A 17090-nucleotide genomic window follows, 5' to 3' on the forward strand; every position below is an offset into this window, starting at 1 on the left:
AGTTTAAGCATCAAATGCTGCAAACCCCCTCACGTTGAGGAATGGAGAGAAAATAAACGCAAAGATGAACACGAGCCCAGTTCCCCAGCGGAGGCCAAGCAACGGGGACCCGCGACTCGCATGTTAACCCCATACAGACCAAAGAAAGAATCCTCGGCCTCCTACACTGTTCCAACAAAGCTCAGCGCAAGCTCGAGGAATAGCACCTCACCTTTTGTTTAGGCATTTTACAGCCTTCTGAACTCAACATCGAGTTCAACAATCTCAGAGCATAACCGCTGCCAATCTGTGGCTCCCTTAATCACCGATCCCCATCTGAATTATAATATATCACACACATAATATGAAAGTGCTGCATGTAAAGAATGTTATAATAATGTTTTTTCAGAAGACAGGTCATCATCATCATAGGCAGTCCCTCGGAACCGAGGAAGACTTGCTTCCACTCCTGAAGTGAGTTCTTTGGTGGCTGAACAGTCCGATACAAGAGTCACAGACCCTGTCACAGGTGGTGGTGCTCAGCGCCCTCCCGGATGCTCGTCCTCCACTTAGGGCGGTCTTGGGGACTCCCAGGTGTCGGTGGGGATGTTGCACTTTATCAAGGAGGCTTTGAGGGTGTTCTTGAAACATTTCCTCTGCCCATCTGGGGCTCGCTTGCTGTGTTGAAGCTCCATAGAGCGCTTGCTTTGGGAGTCTCGTGTCGGGCATGCGGACAATATGGCCCGCCCAACGGAACTGATGGAGTGTGGTCAGTGCTTTGATGCTGGGGATGTTGGCCTGAGCGAGAACACTGATGTTGGTCTTACTGATCTTATTGAATGGCGGAGCAGGCTCAAGGGGCTGAATGGCCTACACCTGCTCCTATTTCTTATGTTCTAATGAGAGATGATCTCATCGAAACATATACGATTCTGAGGGGGATTGACAGGATAGATGCTACGGAGTTGTTTCCTGGAGAGTTTAGAATTAGGGGGCACAGTCTCAAGATAAGGAGTTGGCCATTTAAGACTGAGATGAGGAGAAATTTCTTCACTCAGGGGATTGTGAATCTTTGGAATTCTCTGGGTGCGGATGCTGAATTGTTGAATATATTGAGGACGGAGAACAATAGATGATTGGACTCTCGGAGAATCAAGGACGATAGGAATTGGAACTTCCCACTTGTTGGTGAGGAGGACTGCTGCCAACGAACAGGAAGTAGTTATGCATGCACCGTTCCAGTGTTTCTTTTGTTTGTTGTCGCCGGACTTCACAAAATGAGGAATAAAGAAGCGGGTTTTGAGAATTCTGTTAGAATCGTTAATTTTAAATAAATTGCGAACTGTGAGTTTATTTTTTTAAGTTTTTGTTTCCCTTGGAGACAGCAGATCTTAAACTGGACAAATCACCAATAGCGCTAACCCAACCGAGTAACATCAGTGAAACTTTATTAGTGCAACATCTCAGATCGGACCCCGTCTATTGAGGTGCACGTTATTTTTTTATATTTGGAACTGATGGTAGCTTCCGGTTCGTTGGCAGGAGTCACTCCACTTCCCCACAGAACTGGCCAACTGTGGGAGGCGGCACACAACCAGCAGACCCGCCCCCCACACCGCTTCACCAATCACATGGCTCGGACAGGCTTGCGTGGCATTACGAGCAACTAATAAACAAAATGTGCTGTTCTGATTGCCATTTCGTTGAGCCAATCAGCGGGCTTGTTGAAACTGGAGCTGGGTCGAAGAGAAACCCCCTGTCCAATTAGCAAATGGCGGCGGATATGCAAATAAGGCAACAAATTAAATGTGCAGCCAGAAAAAGAAAGCAGATAAATATCCTTATAACTTTTGCGCTCTGATAAACATCCAGACAATACCTTAGTAAGCGACAACATTACATACTAATACGTTAAGGCCGGTGTGCAGTCGGTTTGATGTAAAAGAGGCGAGGCCTGAGGGACCCAAGCGGAAGGCAAGGGAACGGTACAGTGTTTCAGCTACTGACCATAGTTGGTCGTTGCGACAAATTTTTGGTCGGGATATGGTGGGGGCTCCCTTCACTCCACGTGATGGAGGGAGGCCAAACTTTGGTTTCTCCTGTTCTGTGTCCCGAATATCAAATAAAATTAGAGATGGTGTTATCCTGTTTTTATTCCTTGCTCGATGCGAGGCACGTTTCTGGGTTAAATCAGCTCCTACTTGGGGCTAGTTTCGCAAAAATGGAGGTGAGCAGAAAGAGTCGTGAGTCTGTAAAATTATCTACCCCGAACAGCTATGGAGGTCGGGTCATTCAATATATTTAGGAGATACAGATGTTTCCACTACAGGGGTATCAACGGCTATGGAAAGTGGAGTTGATGTCAAAGATAAGAGATAAGGGGTAAGCCATTTAGGACCGAGATAAGGAGAAACTTCTTCACCCAGAGAGTGGTGAACCTGTGGAATTCTCTACCACGGGAAGTAGTTGAGGCCAATTCATTAAATATATTCAAAAGGGAGTTATATGAAGTCCTTACTACTCGGGGGATCAAGGGGTATGACGTGAAAGCAGGAAGTGGTTACTGAAGTTTAATGTTCAGCCATGAACTCATTGAATGGCGGTGCAGGCTAGAAGGGCTGAATGGCCTGCTCCTGCACCTATTTTCTATGTTTCTATGTTTCTATGTCAGCCATTCCGTGTATAGTGAATGTACTACAAGGTATCCCGTATTGTACTTGAACTGAAAAGCAAGGAAATGTATAAAACGGAACTGCCGTCAGCACCCAAATTTGTGTATGGGATTGCTGACCGCAGCTAAACGTACAGAACTGCTTTTGAATGTACTGTACACATTTTTATATGAATAAAGTATATTTTGAAATTTAAAAAAAAACTGCGCAAAGCTTTGCTCCTCACTGTCAACCGCAAGGCCAATGTTTGTATAATCTGCAAATATCTTTATCATGCCTCTTACACTTATGCGCATATCATTAATATATAGCATAAAAAGTAAGGGACCGACGACTGAGCACAGAGGAATCCCCATTGAAAGCAGTACCTTGAACGTACACCCAAATAGGTCCCGCACTGAAGTGATGGAAAGTGAAAATTGCCTGTCACATAACGCCTAACACCGCTTTTAGCATTAATTTTCCCTCATGAAGAAATGGAGACGGAACAGGAGCAGCCAACGTTAGGCAACGCCCTCCCACGTGCAGCAGAGGGACCTCCCACCAACTCCCCGAGCCAAAAATTAATAACACTTGTCTCCATTAACAAGTCCAGGAAGAGATTCTTCAACATGAAAACCCAGCTCCCGCTTGGGTCCCTCAGGCCTCGGCACTTTTACATCAAACCGACTGCGTACTGATCATGGACCTGAACGTTTTACTGTGAGATGTTGTCTGTTACTAAGGCTTGGTCTGGATTTCAATCGCAACGCAAAATGAATATGGAAATATTTCTCCCTTATCTTCTTGGTTGTACATTTAATTTATTTCCTTATTTGCATCTCTCCAGCCATTCGCCAATTGGACAGCGGGTTTCTCTTCATCCCCACATTACAGTAAGCGCTGATTGGAGATACCACCAATAATGTCTCCGCAAGATCCTGCAAATCCAGCATTGCACTGACCACACTTGATCAGCTCCGCTGGGCAGGCCACATTGTCCACATGCCAGACACGAGACTCCCAAAGCAAGCGCTTCACAGCAAGCGAGCCCCAGGTGGGCAGAGGAAATGTTACAAGGACACCCTCAAAGCCTCCCTGATAAAGTGCAACATCCCCACCAACACCTGGGAGTCCCTGGCCAAAGACCACCCTGGGTGGAGAAAGTGCATCCGGGAGGGCGCTGAGCACCTTGATTCTTGTCGCCATGAGCATGCAGAAATCAAGCACAGGCAGTGGAAAGAGCGTGCGGCAAACCAGTCCCACCCACCCTTTCCCTCAACAACTGCCTGTCCCACCTGTGACAGGGACTGTGGTTCCAGTATTGGATTGTTCAGCCACCTCATAGACTCATAAACAAAACATAGAAACATAGAAAATAGGTGCCGGAGTAGGCCATTTGGCGCTTCTAGCCTGCACCACCACTCAATGAGTTCATGGCTGAACATGCAAATTCAGTACCCACTTCCTGCTTTCTCGCCATACCCCGAGTAGTAAGGACTTCATCTTACTCCCTTTTGAATATATTTAGTGAATTGGCCTCAACTACTTTCTGTGGTAGAGAATTCCACAGGTTCATCACTCTCTGGGTGAAGAAGTTTCTCCTCATCTCGGTCCGAAATGGCTTACCCCTTATCCTTCGACTGTGTCCCCTGGTTCTGGACTTCCCCAACATTGGGAACATTCTTCCTGCATCGAACCTGTCTAAACCCATCAGAATTTTAAACGTTTCTATGAGGTCCCCTCTCATTCTTCTGAACTCCAGTGAATACAAGCCCAGATGATCCAGTCTTTCTTGATAGGTCAGTCCCACCATCCCGGTAATCAGTCTGGTGAACCTTCGCTGCACTCCCTCAATAGCAAGAATGTCCTTCCTCAAGTTAGGAGACCAAAACTGTGTGGCCTCACCAAGGCCCTGTACAACTGTAGCAACACCTCCCTGCGGCCTTTTGGCTAAGATCAAGTGTAGTACCGTTTCTGACCAGCCACCATGACCTCCGGGTGGTTTCTCCCTGGTCAGGAAGGTATATGCTTGTATTTTTGGAAACAGCAGGTGGGTGGGGAGGATTGACCCATCCACCTCCACGGAGGTGTGTGGGGGACCTGACCCATCCACCTCCATGGCACGAACCTGGTATTGCAGTACTTCCAGGAACGGTGCAGTGGCTCTAGGCCTTTTGGCTAAGAGCATTGGCGCAGAGTGATCCTTGGCATATGCAAGGATCTCTGGCGTTTGTGATTTGACAAAGAATTGGAATGATTGGCTACGAATTTAAAAGAAAAAAAAAACACCTCCCTGCCCCTGTACTCAAATCCCCTCGCTATGAAGGCCAACATGCCATTTGCTTTCTTAACCGCTTGCTGTACCTGCATGCCAACCTTCAATGACTGATGTACCATGACACCCAGGTCTCGTTGCACCTCCCCTTTTCCTAATCTGTCACCATTCAGATAATAGTCTGTCTCTCTGTTGTTACCACCAAAGTGGATAACCTCACATTTATCCACATTATACTTCATCTGCCATGCATTTGCCCATTCACCTAACCTATCCAAGTCACTCTGCAGCCTCATAGCATCCTCCTCGTAGCTCACACTGCCACCCAACTTAGTGTCATCTGCAAATTTGGAGATACTACATTTAATCCCCTCGTCTAAATCATTAATGTACAGTGTAAACAGCTGAGGCCCCAGCACAGAACCTTGCGGTACCCCACTAGTTACTGCCTGCCAATCTGAAAAGTACCCATTTACTCCTACTCTTTGCTTCCTGTCTGACAACCAGTTCTCAATCCATGTCAGCACACTACCCCCAATCCCATGTGCTTTAACTTTGTACATTAATCTCTTGTATGGGACCTTGTCGAAAGTCTTCTGAAAGTCCAAATATACCACATCAACTGGTTCTCCCTTGTCCACTCTACTGGAAACATCCTCAAAAAATTCCAGAAGATTTGTCAAGCATGATTTCCCTTTCACAAATCCATTTTTTAAAAAATTTCAAAATATACTTTATTCATAAAAAAATCTGTACAGTACATTCAATGGCATTTCAGTACATTTAGCTGCGGTCAGCAATCCCATACAATACATCTGGGTGCTGACGGCAGTTTCGTTCGTTACATTTCTTGTTTTTCAGTTCAAGTGCAATTCGGTACAATAAACGGGATAATTGTGGTACATTCACACAAATTACGTTTCATGTGTTACAATACAGTGCACGGAATGGGTGACGGTACATTTACATTTTTCTTTTCAAACATGCATTTCGTAACACACCTTGCATTGTACATGGCACGACATAGGTGTTTACAGATCATGGTGCTCCATGTACACAAAAAGTAAATTACAAGTACAGCCCGAGGGGAGGTTTGTACTGATTCCTGCCCCCGGGTTTACCGTGGCGGAAGGGCTTTAAACTGTGGCCCTTCCCTACTGCACCAATTTTAAGTGCGTCCCTCAGCACGTAATCCTGGATCTTGGATTGCACCAGTCTGCAACACGCAGACGTGGACATCTCCTTGCTCTGGAAAACCAGCAAGTTTCGGCAAGACCAAAGAACGTCTTTGACCGAGTTGATGGCCCTCCAGCAGCAGGTGATGTCTGTCTCGGTGTATGTCCCTGGGAACAGCCCGTAGAGCACAGAGTCCTGTGTTACGGAGCTGCTTGGGATGAACCTCGACAGCAACCACTGCATCTCTTTCCAGACCTGCCTTGCGAAGGCGCAATCCTGAAGGAGATGGGTGACAGTCTCGTCCGTCCCGCAGCCGGCCCGGGGGCACCGTGCCGTGTTGCTGAGACGTCGGCTGTGCATGAACGCTCTGACGGGTAAGGCCCTCCTCACCGCCAACCAAGCTACGTCTTGGTGCTTGTGTGAAAGCTCTGGCGATGAGACGTTCTGCCAAACAAGTTTGACAGTCCGCTCAGGGAACCACCTGACAGGGTCCACCATCTCCTTCTTTCGTAGGGCGTCCAGGACCTTACGTGCTGACCACTGTTTTATGGCCTTGCGGTCGAAGGGGTTTCTTTTGAAAAACTTTTCCATGAAGGACAGGTGGACAGGCATGGTCCAACTGGTGGGGGCGTTTCACGGCAGCATGGCCAGGCCCATCTTTCTCAACAATGGGGACAGGTAGAACCTCAGCACGTAGTGACACTTGGTGTTTGCGTACCGGGGGTCTGTGCACAGCTTGATGCAGCTGCACACAAAGGTGGCCATCAGGATGAGGGCCACATTCGGAACGTCCTTTCCTCCACTGTCCAGAGATTTGTACATCGTGTCTCTGCGGACACGGTCCATTTTGGACCTCCAGACAAAGTGGAAGACGGCCCGGGTGACTGCCGCGGCACAGGAGCGAGGGATGGGCCAGACCTGTGCCACGTGCAGCAACAGCGAGAGCATCTCACTCCTGATGACCAGGTTCTTTCCTGTGATGGAAAGGGAGCGCTGCTTCCAAAAATTTTTTTTATTTTTTATTTATTCGTTGCCAATCTTTCCAATTCTTTGTCAGATCACAAATGCCAGAGGTCACCTTGCACCTGTCAAGGATCACTCTGCGCCAATGCTCTTAGCCAAAAGGCCTAGAGCCACTGCAGCATTCCTGGAAGTACTGCAATACCAGGTTCGTGCCATGGAGGTGGATGGGTCAGGCCCCCCACCCACCTCCTCTCCAAAATGCCAGTTTCTGTTTGACCTTGGCGATACGCTCGTCCCAGTTTTTGGCACACGCCTCGTCCGCTCCGAACCATATTCCCAACACCTTCAGGTAATCTGGCTTGACGGTGAAGGGAATGGAGGCTCGGTCGGTCCAGTGGCCAAAGAGCATGGCCTCACTTTTGCTGCGATTGACCTTTGCTCCCGAGGCCAGTTCAAACTGGTCGCAGATTGTGAGCAATCTGCGGACCGACTGCGGATCCGAGCAAAAGACGGCCACGTCGTCCATGTACAGGGAGGTCTTGACCTGAGTGCCTCCGCTGCCTGGGATCGTCACCCCTCTAATGCCCGCATCCTTCCTGATGGACTCGGCAAAGGGCTCGATACAACACACAAACAAGACAGACGAGAGAGGACAGCCTTGCCTGACTCCAGACCTGATTGGAAAGCTTTGAGTTTCCCACCCGTTGATTAGAACTGCACTACTGATGTCTGTGTAGAGCAGTTTGACCCAATTGCGGATACCGTCCCCAAACCCCATTTTGGAGAGCACGTCCATCAGGTACGTGTGCGATATCCTGTCAAAGGCTTTCTCCTGGTCTAAGCTGATTAAACAGGTGTCCACCCTCCTGTCCCACACGTAGGCGATCGTATCCCTGAGTAGCGGCAGGCTATCAGAGATCTTCCTGCCGGGGACAGCGCAGGTCTGGTCCGGGTGAATCACCAGCTCAAGAGCAGACTTGACCCTGTTGGCGATGACCTTTGACAGGATCTTGTAGTCCACATTGAGCAGCGAGATGGGCCGCCAGTTTTTGATTTCCTCCCTCTCCCCGTTCTGCTTGTAGATGAGGGTGATGATGCCTTTCCTCATTGATTCTGACATACTGCCAGCCAGAAGCATACCCTCGTACACTTCCAGCAGGTCTGGGCCCATCCAGTCCCACAGAGCCGAGTACAACTCGACCGGTAAGCTGTCGCTTCCGGGAGTTTTATTCGTCTAGAAGGACCAGACGGCCTTTGTCATCTCGTCCAGAGTTAGCGGGTGGTCCAGACTCACAAATCCATTTTTTTTTTTCCCGTTGCCAATCTTTCCAATTCTTCGTCAAATCACAAACGCACACATCAAGGATCACTCTGCGCCAATGCTCTTAGCCAAAAGGCCTAGAGCCCAAGCACCATTCCTGGAAGTACTGCAATACCAGGTTTATGCCATGGAGGTGGATGGGTCAGGCCCCCCACACACCTCCTATTTCCAAAAAGCATTGGAGAACCACCTTCCTGATCCAGGGAGAACCACATTGGGGTCATAGTTACTCCCCTGTCAGGTCAGTTACGCATGATCTTAGCCAAAAGGCCGAGAAAGTCCTATTTCCAAATGAACTGCTATGATATCCTTAATAATTGATTCCATCATTTTACCCACTACTGAGGTCAGGCTGACCGGTCTATAATTCCCTGTTTTCTCTCTCCCTCCTTTTTTAAAAAGTGGGGTTACATTGGCTACCCTTCACTCGATAGGAACTGATCCAGAGTCAATGGAATGTTGGAAAATGACTGTCAATGCATCCGCTATTTCCAAGGCCACCTCCTTAAGTACTCTGGGATGCAGTCCATCAGGCCCTGGGGATTTATCGGCCTTCAATCCCATCAATTTCCCCAACACAATTTCCCGACTAATAAGGATTTCCCTCAGTTCCTCCTCCTTACTAGACCCTCTGACCCCTTTTATATCCGAAAGGTTGTTTGTGTCCTCCTCAGTGAATACCGAACCAAAGTACTTGTTCAATTGGTCTGCCATTTCTTTGTTCCCAGTTATGACTTCCCCTGATTCTGACTGCAGGGGACCTACGTTTGTCTTTACTAACCTTTACTTACTGACTCATACTTAGAGTGGAAGCAAATCTTCCTCAATTCCGAGGGACTGCCTTTGATGGCTCGGATAGAGTTGAGTGGCATTACCAACAGCCAATAAACAAAATGGAAAGGCGGGGCACGAATGTAAACCTGTTCTCATCTGCTCCATGTAATACCCTTATTTGCACAGTATTACATGTAATGTGATTTAAGGATTGTACTAAACTGTACCTTGAAATGAAATGCACGTTGTGCATTGTACGGAACTGCTGTCAGCATCCAAACAAATTGTATGGAATTGCTGACCACAAGGTACTGAGCTATTTTCTAATGTATTGTGAAAATTTTATATGAATAAAGTATATTTTTTGAAAAAAAAATCCGGGAGGGCGCTGAGCACCTCGAGTCCCGTCGCCGAGAGCATGCAGAAATCAAGCGCAGGCAGCGGAAGGAGCGTGCAGCAAACCAGTCCCACCCACCCCTTCTCTCAACGACTATCTGTCCCACCTGTAACAGGGACTGTGGTTCCCGTATTGGACTGTTCAGCCACCTAAGGACTCATTTCAAGAGTGGAAGCGAGTCTTCCTCGATTCCGCGGGACTGCCTCTGATGATGATGATTGGCTCAATGAAATGGCAATCATATTAGTACCCCGCCTTTCCATTTTGTTTATTGGTTCTTGGTAATGCCAATCAACTATATCCGAGCCCTGTGATTGGTGAAGTGGTGTGTGGGGGCGGGTCTGCTGGTTGTGTGCCGCCCCCCACAGTTGGCAAGCCCTGTGGTGAAGTGTTGACAGCAGCAACTCCCAGAGTGGGACTGACCGATTTTTTTTCTTTAATCCTACCCCCCTGCTTCCCTTACAGCTAGATTCAGTTTCAGCTGTGGCTTAGTGGGTAGCTGACTTGTCTCTAAGTCAGAAGGTTGTGGGTTCAAGTCCCACTCCAGGATATTTGAGCACAATAAATCTAGGCAGATGCTCCAGTGCTGCACTGTCTTTCAGATGAGATGTTAAACTGAGGCACCGTCTGTTCTCTCAAGCAGATGTAAAATATCCCATGGTACTTCTTTTGAAGATGAGCAAGGGAGTTGTTCCTGGTGAGCTGGTCTATGGACAAAAAAAGATTATCTGGTCATTATCTCATTGCTGTTTGTGGGAGCTTGCTGTGCACAAATTGGCTGCCACGTTTCCTATTTAACAACAGTAACTACACTTCAAAAATACTTCATTGGCTGTAAAGCGCTTTCAGACGTCCAGTGGTCATAAAAGGCGCTATATAAATGCAAGTCTTTCCTTCAGGCTCACTCATTTAGTGTCAACATGTGATCTGTTCCTTATTCATTCTTGAGATGTTTGCATTGCAGGAGCGGTTCCCTCTCATTTTTTGGGGGTGCACGGACCCTTTGTCGGGCTGTACCGTCCTGTCAGATTTCCGCACACGCTCGGTTGCTCCATTCGAAAACCGGTGAGCAGCCTATGCGGGACCCCGAGACCACTGCGTGATTGCTCAGTTTCACGGGAACATTGCTCGCAGGCAAGGCCAGCATTTGGTGCCCGCCCCGGCTTGCCCTTGAGAAGGGTCTGCTTCTTGTTCCGCTGCAGTCTGTGTGGTGAAGGTGCTCCCACAGTGCTGTTGGGCAGGGAGTTCCAGGACTTTGACCCAGTGACGATGAAGGAACGACGATACATGTCCAAGTGCTGAGTACCGGGAGAGGGCAGTCGAGAGCAAATCCACGCGGTGCAAATGAGTGCGCAGGGGGCCACAGCAAAGTGTAGAAATGCAGTGGTCTCCACCCTCACCTGGTGTGCCGCCTCCCTGGTGCCAGGGTAAAGGACATCACTGAACATTCTGCGGGGGGGAGGGGAACAACCAGAAGTCGTGGTCCATGTGGGAACCAATGACAGGGAGTAAAAGAGTTGAGGTCCTGCAGACAGAGTTTCAGGAGCTCGGGGGGGGAGACGAAAGAGTAGGACCCCAAAGGTAGCAATCTGGGGATTACTCCCAGTGCCACGCGCCAGTGAGTATCAGAATAGCAGGATTATTTTTTTCCCCCCAAAACATTCTTTATTCAGATAAAATTTTCACAATGCACTGGAAAATAGTTCACTACCTTGCGGTCAGCAATTCCATACAATTCGTTTGGATGCTGACAGCAGTTCCATACAATGCACTAGCTGCATTTCATTTCAAGGTACATAAGAACATAAGGATATAAGAATTAGGAACAGGAGAAGGCCATCTAGCCCCTCGAGCCTGCTCCGCCATTCAACAAGATCATGGCTGATCTGGCCGTGGACTCAGCTCCACTTACCCGCCCGCTCCCCATAACCCTTAATTCCCTTATTGGTTAAAAATCTATCTATCTGTGACTTGAATACATTCCATGAGCTAACCTCAACTGCTTCCTTGGGCAGAGAATTCCACAGATTCATAACCCTCTGGGAGAAGAAATTGCTAATACATTTCCTCTGACTCCGTGTACCTTTATCTTCTGCAGTAACCTTTTGTGTGGCACCTTATCGAATGCCTTTTGGAAATCCAAATACACCACATCCATCGGTACACCTCTATCCACCATGCTCATTATATCCTCAAAGAATTCCAGTAAATTAGTTAAACATGATTTCCCCTTCATGAATCCATGTTTCTTCTGCTTGATTGCACTATTCCTATCTAGATGTCCCGCTATTTCTTCCTTAATGATAGTTTCAAGCATTTACCCCACTACAGATTTTTTTTAATTTCAAAATATACTTTATTCATATAAAAAAAATTGTACAGTACATTCAAAAGCAGTTCAGTACATTTAGCTGCGGTCAGCAATCCCATACACTACATTTGGGTGCTGACGGCAGTTCCGTTCGATACATTTCCTTGCTTTTCAGTTCAAGTACAATTCGGTACAATACGGGATACATTGTAATACATTCAACAAATTACATTTCATGTGTCACTATACAGTACGCAGAATGGGTGACGGTACATTTACATTTTTTTTTTCTTTTCAACGTGCATTACGAATCAGACCTTGCATTGTACATGGCACTACATAGGTGTTGACAGATCATGGTGCTCCATGTACATAAAAAAGAAGTTACAAGTACAGCTCGAGGGGAGTTTTGTACTGATTCCTGCCCCCGGGTTTTCCGTGGCGGAAGGGCTTTAAACTGTGGCCCTTCCCCACCGTGCCTTTGCGGTGACTGCACCAATTTTAAGTGCGTCCCTCAGCACATAATCCTGGATCTTGGATTGCGCCAATCTGCAACATGCAGACGTGGACATCTCCTTGCTCTGGAAGACCAGCAAGTTTCGGCAAGACCAAAGAGCGTCTTTGACCGAGTTGATGGCCCTCCAGCAGCAGGTGATGTCTGTCTCGGTGTGTGTCCCTGGGAACAGCCCGTAGAGCACAGAGTCCTGTGTTACGGAGCTGCTCGGGATGAACCTCGACAGCAACCACTGCATCTCTTTCCAAACCTGCCTTGCGAAGGCGCAATCCTGAAGGAGATGGGTGACAGTCTCGTCCGCTCCGCAGCCGACTCGGGGGCACCGTGCCGTGCTGCTGAGACGTCGGCTGTGCATGAACGCTCTGACAGGTAAGGCCCTCCTCACCGCCAACCAAGCTACGTCTTGGTGCTTGTTTTTTTTAATTTCAAAATATACTTTATTCCATTAAAAAAATCTGTACAGTACATTCAAAGGCATTTCAATACCTTTAGCTGCGGTCAGCAATCCCATACACTATTATTTGGGTGCTGACGGCAGTTCCGTTCGTTACATTTCCTTGTTTTCCAGTTCAAGTGCAATTCGGTCCAATACGGGATACCTTGTAGTACATTCAAACAAATTACATTTCATGTGTCACTATACAGTACACGGAATGGGTGACGGTACATTTACATCTTGGTGCTTGTGTGAAAGCTCTGGCGATGAGACGTTCTGCCAAACAAGTTCGACAGTCCGCTCAGGGAACCACCCGACAGGGTCCACCCTCTCCTTTCGTAGGGCGTCCAGGACCTTACGTGCTGACACTGTTTTATGGCCTTGTGGTCAAAGGGGTTTTTTCTGAAAAACTTTTCCACGAAGGGCAGGTGGACAGGCATGGTCCAACTGGTGGGGCCGTTTCGTGGCAGCATGGTCAGACCCATCCTTCGCAATACCGGGGACAGGTAGAACCTCAGCACGGTGACACTTGGTATTTGCGTACCGGGGGTCTGTGCACAGCTTGATGCAGCCACACACAAAGGTGGCCATCAGGATGAGGGCCACATTCGGAACGTCCTTTCCTCCACTGTCCAGAGATTTGTACATTGTGTCTCTGCGGACACGGTCCATTTTGGACCTCCAGACAAAGTGGAAGACGGCCCGGGTGACTGTCGCGGCACAGGAGCGAGGGATGGGCCAGACCTGTGCCACGTGCAGCAACCCTGAGAGCACCTCACTCCAGATGACTAGGGTCTTTCCTGCCATGGAGAGGAAGCGCATCTTCCACCATCCCAGTTTTTGTTTGACCTTGGCGATACACTCGTCCCAGTTTTTGGCGCACGCCCTGTCCGCTCCGAACCACATTCCCAACACCTTCAGGAAATCTGGCTTGACGGTGAAGGGAATGGAGGCTCGGTCAGTCCAGTTGCCAAAGAGCATGGCCTCTCTCTTGCTGCGATTGACCTTTGCTCCCGAGGCCAGTTCAAACTGGTCGCAGATTGTGAGCAATCTGTGGACCGACTGCGGATCCGAGCAAAAAACTGCGACGTCGTCCATGTACGGGGAGGTCTTGACCTGAGCGCCTCCGCTGCCTGGGATCGTCACCCCTCTAATGCCCGCATCCTTCCTGATGGACTCGGCAAAGGGCTCAATACAACACACAAACAAGACAGACGAGAGAGGACAGCCTTGCCTGACTCCAGATCTGATCGGAAAGCTTTGAGTTTCCCACCCGTTGATTAGAACTGCACTACTGATGTCTGTGTAGAGCAGTTTGACCCAATTGTGGATACCCTCCCCAAACCCCATTTTGGAGAGCACGTCCATCAGGTATGTGTGCGATATCCTGTCAAAGGCTTTCTCCTGGTCTAAGCTGATTAAGCAGGTGTCCACCCTCCTGTCCCGCACGTAGGCGATCGTATCTCTGAGTAGCGCGAGGCTATCAGAGATCTTCCTGCCGGGGACAACGCAGGTCTGGTCCGGGTGAATCACTGGCTCAAGGGCAGACTTGACCCTGTTGGCGATGACCTTTGACAGGATCTTGTAGTCCACATTGAGCAGCGAAATGGGCCGCCAGTTTTTGATTTCCTCCCTCTCCCGCTTCTGCTTCTGATTCTGACATGCTGCCGGCCAGAAGCATATCCTCGTACACTTCCAGCAGGTCTGGGCCTATCCAGTCCCACAGAGCCGAATACAACTCGACCGGTAAGCCGTCGCTTCCGGGAGTTTTATTCGTCTCGAAGGACCGGGCGGCCTTTGTCAGCTCATCCAGAGTTAACGGGTGGTCCAGACTCTCCCGCTCACTGTCGTCTAAGACCTCCGAAATAGACGACAGGAAAGACAGGGAGGCCGCGCGGTCTGTGGGCTTGACGTCATACAGCCTGGCATAGAAGGATTTGCTGATCCTCTGAATGTCAGGCTGCGAAGACGTCACAGAACCATCTTCTTCCTTTAGGCTGGTGATCACAGAGCTCCCCCTGTGTACCTTTTGGAAGAAGAAGCGCGAACACGTCTCATCCTGCTCGACGGAGCGGACTCTGGAGCGGAAGATGATTTTGGAGGACTCTGAGGCAAAGAGCGAGGCTTGCTGGCCCTTCACCTCTTCGAGTTCCTCCGCGACATCGACCCCCATCGACTGCAGCAGGAGCAGGTTTTGCATATTCGTCTGGAGTTGGGACAATTCCCTCTGTCTCCCCTCCAAAGACGGGACCAATGTTCTCACGGGTGGTTTTGAGGGCTTTAAACTAGCTTGGCAGGGGATGGGAACCCAGGAGAGGGCTCTGAGCTAGTTAGAGTGGGTGAGAGCTCAAATGAACAGAACCCCAAGAAAGGATTCAAAAGGCAGGAGGCAACAGAGCAGAGTAGCACTTCAGTAAGTGTAAACCACAAGGTGATAGGAAGGGATAATATGTATGAACATAAAGGGGCTGCAGGAGGGGTCAAAAATAAAAATCATGGTTTAAAATCTAGTGTTAAAACACTTTACCTAAACGCACGCAGCATTCGAAACAAAGTAAATGAGTTGATGGCACAAATCATTACAAATGCGTATGATTTGGTGGCCATGACAGAAACATGGTTGCAGGGTGGCCAAGACTGGGAATTAAACATACAGGGGTATCTGACAATTCGGAAAAATAGACAAGAAGGGAAAGGAGGTGGGGAGGAGGTGGGAAAGGATGATATCAGGGCAGTTGTGAGAGACAATATTGGCTCTAATGAACAAAATGTTGAATCATTGTGGGTGGAGATTAGAGATAGTAAGGGGAAAAAGTCACTGGTGGGCGTAGTTTATAGGCCCCCAAATAATAACTTCATGGTGGGGCGGACAATAATCAAGGGAATAATGGAGGCATGTGAAAAAGGAACGGCAGTAATCATGGGGGCTTTTAACCTACATATCGATTGGTCAAATCAAATCGCATGGGGTAGCCTTGAGGAGGAATTCATAGAATGCATACGGGATTGTTTCTTCGAACAGTATATTACAGAACCTACAAGGGAGCAAGCTATCTTAGATCTGGTCCTGTGTAATGAGACAGGAATAATAAAGGATCTCCTAGTAAAAGATCCTCTCGGAATGAGTGATCATAGTATGGTTGAATTTGTAATACAGATTGAGGGTGAGGAAGTTGTGTCTCAAACGAGCATACTATGCTTAAACAAAGGGGACTACAGTGGGATGAGGGCAGAGTTGGCTAAAGTAGACTGGGAACACAGACTAAATGGTGGCACAATTGAGGAACAGTGGAGGACTTTGAAGGAGCTCTTTCATAGTGCTCAACAAAAATATATTCCAGTGAAAAAGAAGGGCGGTAAAAGAAGGGATAACCAGCCATGGATAACCAAGGAAATAAAGGAGAGTATCAAATTAAAAACCAATGCATATAAGGTGGCAAAGGTTAGTGGAAACTAGAAGATTGGGAAAATTTTAAACGACAGCAAAGAATGACCAAGAAAGCAATAAAGAAAGGAAAGATAGATTACGAAAGTAAACTTGAGCAAAACATAAAAACAGATACTAAAAGCTTTTACCGATATATAAAATGGAAAAGAGTGATTAAAGTAAATGTTGGTCCCTTAGAAGATGAGAAGGGGGATTTAATAATGGGAAATGTGGAAATGGCTGAGACCTTAAACAATTATTTTGCTTCGGTCTTCACAGTGGAAGACACAAAAACCATGCCAAAAATTGCTGGTCACGGGAATGTGGGAAGGGAGGACCTTGAGACAATCACTATCACTAGGGGGTAGTGCTGGACAGGCTAATGGATCTCAAGGTAGACAAGTCCCCTGGTCCTGATGAAATGCATCCCAGGGTATTAAAAGAGATGGCTGAAGTTATAGCAGAAGCATTCGTTATAATCTACCAAAATTCTCTGGACTCTGGGGAGGTACCAGCGGATTGGAAAGCAGCTAATGTAATGCCTCTGTTTAAAAAAGGGGGCAGACAAAAGGCAGGTAACTATAGGCCGGTTAGTTTAACATCTGTAGTGGGGAAAATGCTTGAAGCTATCATTAAGGAAGAAATAGCAGGACCTCTAGATAGGAATAGTGCAAACAAGCAGACGCAACATGGATTCATGAAGGGGAAATCATGTTTAACTAATTTACTGGAATTCTTTGAGGATATAATGAGCATGGTGGATAGAGGTGTACCGATGGATGTGGTGTATTTAGATTTCCAAAAGGCATTCGATAAGGTGCCACACAAAAGGTTACTGCAGAAGATAAAGGTACGCGGAGTCA

At 47.9% G+C, this 17090-nt stretch overlaps 2 pseudogenes; one reads left to right on the forward strand and one right to left on the reverse strand.

The window, feature by feature from the left end:
• Nucleotides 1–4561: 4561 nt before the first annotated feature.
• Nucleotides 4562–4798, forward strand: LOC139230666 (U2 spliceosomal RNA; annotated as a pseudogene).
• Nucleotides 4799–8449: 3651 nt separating this feature from the next.
• Nucleotides 8450–8650, reverse strand: LOC139230664 (U2 spliceosomal RNA; annotated as a pseudogene).
• Between the last annotated feature and the right edge of the window lie 8440 nt (nt 8651–17090).

This window comes from Pristiophorus japonicus, chromosome 19 (assembly GCF_044704955.1).
Source record: "Pristiophorus japonicus isolate sPriJap1 chromosome 19, sPriJap1.hap1, whole genome shotgun sequence".
In the NCBI taxonomy this organism is placed as follows: Eukaryota; Metazoa; Chordata; class Chondrichthyes; family Pristiophoridae; genus Pristiophorus; species Pristiophorus japonicus.